Source organism: Scleropages formosus, chromosome 3 (genome assembly GCF_900964775.1).
Source record: "Scleropages formosus chromosome 3, fSclFor1.1, whole genome shotgun sequence".
Lineage (NCBI taxonomy): Eukaryota > Metazoa > Chordata > Actinopteri > Osteoglossiformes > Osteoglossidae > Scleropages > Scleropages formosus.
This window is the reverse complement of record NC_041808.1, coordinates 18,602,353-18,609,707: the sequence shown is the minus strand read 5'-3', so window position 1 is coordinate 18,609,707 and position 7,355 is coordinate 18,602,353.

The window sequence follows — 7,355 nt, the reverse complement described above, 5'->3', positions numbered from 1 at the left end:
ACCGCATGCTTGTGAAAGGACTTATTTTTTATCTGGATTTGTTCATGTTCTTTCCTGCCAAAAATGAACATGTAAATATTGACACATTCATATCTGTGATACCATGAAGGCTTTGATGTGAGCATTTATGGCACTTCAGGTCAGACCCGTTGCCTCGTTGCTCTCTCTGGATCGACTCGATATAACTGAACAACTAACCCCCCCGTGCTGTGAAAAAGGCTTGGCCTTTGTCCCTGTCTTCCTTACTGTCCTATGTGATCAGTGTTGGTAGGGGGTACATGTGTGACCCAGGAGGGACAGTGGCAACACGGTAGCCTCTGTGATGTCATGCTGAAAGTGGCCGGATGAAGCACTTGCAGACAGCTGTGTCTGCCATCAGCACATTCCACTCCCTGGACAATGTTTGTATTTACCTTGGACGCCTGATCAGACACAAATCCCAGTGGCTTCGACAGGGAACGGCTGCCGAAGTTCGCACGCAAACCAAAAGAAGTATTTTACTACATTTACAGACTCTCCTGTGACCACATCCTCCTTGAGTCCACCAGGCTGTCCTCTGGACTGGCTCTGCGAAGCTTCTCCGAAATGAAATGTCAATATCACAGGGAATCTTTTGTTTTATAAAAGTGGTCTCGTCTTGTTCCGTGACCATGGCGCGTTTTTCCTGCCCGATGACCCCTCAAATCTGTCACGTGATGTCCAGCTATCGTGGCCTGACCCACACGAGTCATGATTCCAGCGGGAGGTCTGAAACCTCTCGTCCAACGGTCTCCTCAGTGCAAATGAATAATCACACGTGTTCATCATTTTTGTCTACAAAGCTGATCTCTCCCATACTGTCATGGGCGCGTTTTCTAATGGTGATATTTGTCCAGTTTTGTGTGCCCTCTGCGGGTAGAAGGAAAGGAGAAAAAGCCCAGAAAGAAAGTGGAAAAGCAAACTCAGCGACCAGTGCTTCTAGCAGCCTCAGTGATGGCCTGTCTAGTGCACCCCAGTAGGGGGGCTGCATTGCGTGCAAAGGCCACACGACTCTCCTGCCCTCCGCCTCCTGCGGGGCACCTCCAGTCCGCCCTCTGCCAGGCCTCCCCCCCTACACCAGGACGCAGCTGTCAGAGAGCGAAGCACCCAACGAGACCTGGGCCAGGATGGCCCGCAGAGCTCCATCGCCTCCCTCCTGGACGCAAGCGGCGTTTGATCTGCCGCGGCATCCGTGCTCCTTGCTGGAATGGCCCGACCTCTGCACGAAACTACAAAGCGACCCGCGGGAAGGAATTTGCCTGTCTGACAGGGCATAGGAAATTATTACAGCTGCTGGGCAGAGGCCTCTCTCTTGAATCATCTTCCATGCAGATCTATGGCACGTATACTCTCTCGCTCTTCAATGAAACTTTGAGGTGGATGTAGTCCGCTCTCTCGCTATACTACGTGTCTTGTGTCTCATTCACCTGGCCAAGACTACTTCTTCAAGCTGCCTTAGTCTAAACTGTTGTACTGCCAGAGAACTTTGCAAGGTTTAATGACATCCAACTTTTTAATATACCAGGGGAAAAAAAAAGAGGTCAAGCCACCATGTGATGAGGCTGATTTGTATTTCTACAGTAAATGTAAAACCTGTTTTAATATTCCATGTCATACTCCAAGTCAGTGTGTGATGTCTTTCATGTGCCCGAAAAAAGCACGTCAAGTTCCACTAAATTTAAAAATGAGTCTTCATATTGAGCAGGTCTTTAAGACTGTTTTCCCAAGACCAGGATACACAGAGGACCTGTAAAATATTGATGTTCATTTTGGCAACTAAGTGTTTCCCCTCATGGCTCTTTTTTTTGTGCTTCAAACTGTTCTTTTCAGTACTGCGGCGCCCCGACCGACTGTTTTTGATCCTTAAAACGCGGGCATCGAAGAAGTCTAAATTTCGGTCCGATCGCTTGTTAAGTCACAAGGGCTAAGATGTCTAAATTTGCTGCTTATTCAAGTGTAATTCATATCAAACTGCGGAGGATTCATTTTAAACATTATCCCTACCATTCATCCTTTCTCACCTCTGGAAAGGTGAGCATGCTGATCCTAATGAGTGATTTGCAAGTAATACCTGGGGGATGGGGGGTTTTGGGGGGCTGCTGTTGCCCGCAGTGCTCCCCACAGGCTGGACGTTCATCTGCTCTTTCACGGCCCAGGCTCGGTGTCCTGAAGCACTTCCAGATGTCCGCTGAGTGTGACCTGGGCTCCGGCCTTCCATCAGCCCTGACAGCACACCCTCCCCCCACCTCACCCCTGGACAGGCAGATGACATACAGGCAGTTCACCCCTTTACCCCCACATCTGGAAGCCATTAGTGGGGAGACAGTCAGAGCGGGAAAGAGCTGCTGCACAGCACAAATTCTGAAGCTGCAGCAGTAGCTGAAGAGTTGGACATCCATCCCTGTGCTGACCGTCACGTCTCCTCCCACCACCCCCTCGTGACCACTCAAGGCACCTTCTCCTTTTTTTTCCCCATTCTTTCAGACCCACCCTCCCCGCAAGCCATAGCTCTTCCTAAAACAAACGAGCACTGTGATGCTAAGATGCTGTGTCAATGAGAAGCCTCGAATGTTAAAGAGAATTTAAAACCGCGTTTCAGGGAAACTCCGCACAGATGTTTGCCGTGCGTTCTAATCTTGAATGGCCAAAGAGCGTTCACGGTCACTACGCACAGCGAGGATTATATAGAGATTGTATAAAGTCGCATTTGTGGAAACAGGACTCCATCTCTCCCTCCTGCAGCTCCAAGCTCCACCCCACTTGAAGCCGTAGGAGACACCAGATGACTGCGGTCTCCTCGATCTTGGACCCAGAAACAGCATAAATACCAGCGGTGTTAGGTTTTCACTGCTTATCGTGCATAATCAAACCACAAGACCTTTTTTCAATCGAGATAGCTATTAAGAGGTTTCCAGGGACCTGCCATACAACTTTCCATTTTCTTGTATTACAGTGCAATGAATAATTATATGGACAGTTTTTTTAGAAGCAAATTATCCTGTAATAAACATTTCAGCTATTTTAACCATCTGTTTGCAGCATCAGTGCTGGATGAATTAGCATTTTCATTTCTCAGCCATAAATAGACCACCAAGTACAGCTCTGGATCAACTAAGCAGCAATTATGGTGACTTACATGACGTACATTCAAGTCGTCGTCACCATATAATCAGCAGTAGATTTACCCTGACGGATGCAGTTTCCCTCAAATCTGAACTATTTAAAGTATTTCTTCATGCAGGACTGTATTTTTAACCACGGTATAACTGCATGGATGTGACTGGTTTTGTATGGCACGGGGACAAACCATGTGTTACATATGATATGTACTCAACATTGCGGGCCAAAGTTTTCACTCTTTAGACAGAGAACTGATGATATCTCACAAACAATAGAGAGAAAATCAAAATGCAAGTTAGTCTGGTGAGTTTTCAAAACTCATATCATATGTATTAGTTTACCTGATTAAATTCATGATGGTGTAAATGTAACTTCAGCAACACTTATTAATTTCTCATGTAAAAACGATTAGTTACAATCTGTTCATCGTTGCGAAACAGACACATTTTACAGATGGCCTGATAAAAGCATCAAGTTTGACAGTAAAATTAAACACCTGTGGGCTTTCTGGCAGCACAGTGAACATTTAGTCTTTACCGGCCATCAGCTATAGATGCCCTGTGCTGTGACAATTGCCTTTGTCCGCTCATTTTTAGTGCCATTCCCAACTGCAAGAATCTTTGAAACATTTTCAAGTGAATTTGTGGAAGATTTTCATATGTCTGTTTAAAAAATACCCATGCGTGTTTATTTTTATAGTAAAAAAAATACTAAATTAAATAAAGTAAATAAAGCTAGGCTCGGATTTAAGCGCTGCGCTTTGTAGAATTCCAAATGTAGCTCTTTCAAGTTACACAGAAAGAAGCAGACTTATCAAACATGATCACCTTTACATCTAGCCGTCAGTTCCGAGCGAAAGCTAAATTACACGTTTTTGAGAAGTCATTAGTAGAAGTTTACACACTGTAATCATCGTTGTGATAAAACAAACCTGCGGTTAGAAAATTCAAATTGGCGCTTTGGCATAGCAATAAGAAATTTTATGGCCGTTTTAAAACATTTTAGAGGTCACAATTTGCCGTGTCTGGATTTTATTCGCTCGGTGTCAATGCTGTTGGTCAATGCTGACTTATTTTAAAACGAGCTGAAGTCACAAGTGATCCGTTAACAAAACATCCCTCTTTCCCTACCAACGGTCACTTCTTCATTCGGTCGTTCAAAGAGTGCCGAAGAGGCTCCCTTGAGTGACCGCCGCACTTAACAGTAACTAATTTAAGTTCCGGTTCTTCTGGTCCTCATTACCCTTGGAAGTGTCTTGGGAAAGCAGAAACCAACATAACTGGAGACTCCGCAGGTCTACACAGCTAGTTAAGTAAGCTTTCCCTCCAGAGAAGGCCCTATCGACACTAAAACTGCAGGAAAATGAAAATACAGACAGGGAGCCACCACGAGAAAGTTATTCTAAGGGAGTTCAAAGTACGTAAATCTGCAATATTGCATGTTGATGGGTCTTAGAACAATGCGCCGCTCTCAGGGCTTTAACACCTTCCCATCTCTCAGTGGCACTGAGTACGTGGAAGTTAAATAATGCAGAAAGTAGACCCCGACCTGCATTTAGTGCTGTTTCTGCAACTCACTTTTTATTATCAGCACTACTATTGCTATACTGTGTTGTGTGTGTAAATCATACTGATGATACTTTCTCAATCTGATTTGCATTCACTTTAATAATTAAATACAATTTAACCCTATATCAAATGGCTCACTGTGCGGTGCACCTTCAACAGTTTATCAAGGCTGGATGAAATGGCCTGAAAATTAAAGTCGGACTAAAATTGACACCCTGAAGTGCAATTTCAGTATAACATAAGATTTTCATGTTTGGACAGACCATGTATCAAAAAGTAAAAATGATGTAAAAAAGTAAATAGCAGGATACAGGGCAATGATGTTGGAAAGTTAATATATACACACACACACACACACACACACACACACACACACACACACACACACACACACACACACACACACTCTGAAACCACTTGTCCCAAGCAGGGTTGTGGCAAGCCGGAGCCTAGCCTGGCAGCGCAGGGTGCAAAGCTGAGTCGGGGACATACTCAGGACGGGACCCCACTCTGTCACGGGGTACCCCACATGGAACTTGAACCCCAAACCCACCGGAGAGCAGGCCCTGGCCAAACCCATTGCACCACTGTGCCTCCCCCTCCCCCTCCCACAAACAAGTGAAAAACAGGATTTAATTTTTTCTCTTTGGAGCATTGGTGCATCACTGCCTCGGATGATCTGCCTATGGTTATTTCTTTCAGAGACAGTTGAAATGAATTAGTTCTTTAAAGGGATTATGAGCAGTATCCAACCTAGGTTCAAACAGTTACCTGCTGTGCCATTGCAAGCGTGCGCTGAGCGGGGCAATCTGGAGGTGAAACACACCTATTTCACTTCTGAAGACACGCCTTGTGGGCAACTGCTTCGTTTCCACACCAACAAGAGAAGCAGGCAGAGTGCACCGTTCAGTTTATTTTCTCAGTTACCCATTAAATATAAGTGACAGGGTTAACATTAAATCTGCTCTGAAAATAAATGTTATATTCAAACAAATTCCTTTAACTTTGCACCTGATAAGATAGAGTTGAGAGCGCGGGCTAATTGTGAGACAACAATCTGCCACTAATAATTTAATAATAATAATGATGTAATAATTTAATAATTAAAATATAATAAAATTAAAAATAAAAATATTAAAAAAAAAAATAAAAATAATTTAATACTAAAATACACACACACTCACACACACACACACACACACACTTTCAGAACCGCTTGTCCCATACAGGGTCACGGGGAACCGGAGCCAACCCGGTAACACAGGGCGTAAGGCCGGACGGGGAGGGGACACACCCAGGACGGGACGCCAGTCCGTCGCAAGGCACCCCAAGCGGGACTCGAACCCCAGACCCACCGGAGAGCAGGACTGTGGTCTAACCCACTGCGCCACCGCACCCCCCTAATAATAAAATAATAAAATAATTTAATAATAATAATAATTTAATTCATTTTTGAATAGGGGGTGCGATGGCGCAGCGGGTTGGACCAGGTCCTACTCTCTGGTGGGTCTGGGGTTCGAGTCCTGCTTGGGGTGCCTTGGGATGGACTGGCGTCCTATCCTGGGTGTGTCCCCTCTCCCTCCCGCCTTATGTCCTGAGTTGCTGGGTTAGGCTCTGGTTCCCTGCGACCCTGTATGGGACAAGCGGTTCAGAAAGTGTGTGTGTGTGTGTAAAATTGCTTTTTCATTGAAAAAACACGGAGCTGACCAGACTTAGCCCGGCTCCCAGTGAATGGGCATGAATCGTTGCTCGCTCCATCTGGGTCGGGACAAAACGACATTGTCTCGATATCATTCGGTATGATTTACTCGATGGTTTCTGGCTGAGCAATAACAATAACAGCATTGTAAAGCAACCAGGATGCACGTCGCTTTATCCAACACAGATGTCTGTTTTCATATTTGCCAGCTGAAGAACACTACCACACTTCGTACAGTAACACGTTAGCGGTACGCACCCAAAACTCTGAGCTGTTCAGGGAATGGAAAGAAAGGCTCTGTCTCATTAGGGTCTCTTTCGTGCAATATGCTTCTCCCTTGATGTACGTCATTACACAACAAATCCCATCACGCCATTGTCGTTTCTCGCTCGTAATGCAACCCGGTACCAGACGAGAAAAGTGGGAGTGTCAGGAGTACTAGGTTATTCGGAGGCATAATTTAATAGCCAAGTGAGAAGCAGGCAGCCAAGAAGCCCTTGTGGTCTTTTTTGACTAGTTCGGCATTCGCAAGTCTGTTACGCAGCTCTTGTCCTGGAAACAGCTCAATTGTTTTTTGACGTTCGCCTTGTAGTACAATAGGCTTTTCGGGACGTCGAGGTAAATAACTGTGACCCCCAAAGAATTATTGCCGCTGCGGCCCAATTCTCACTCCAGAACTAAAATTGCATCCAAAAATACAACCGGCATAAACTTTGCGGTGATGCTGATCTTGGTTTCAGGTTTAAATCCAAAGGACAAGACATATTTGAGTCATATGCTTTGAATCTGCTGGAAATTACGCTGGATGGTGCTTTAATGATGCTATCCCGCCACATGTTATATCGAAGGAACGAGGCAGGGGAACGGTTCTGATTAAAGCTGATTATGGAAGCTGCCAACGTTTTGCACAAACGGACCGGCGACGGAGCCAAGTTTTAAACTGGATTCCG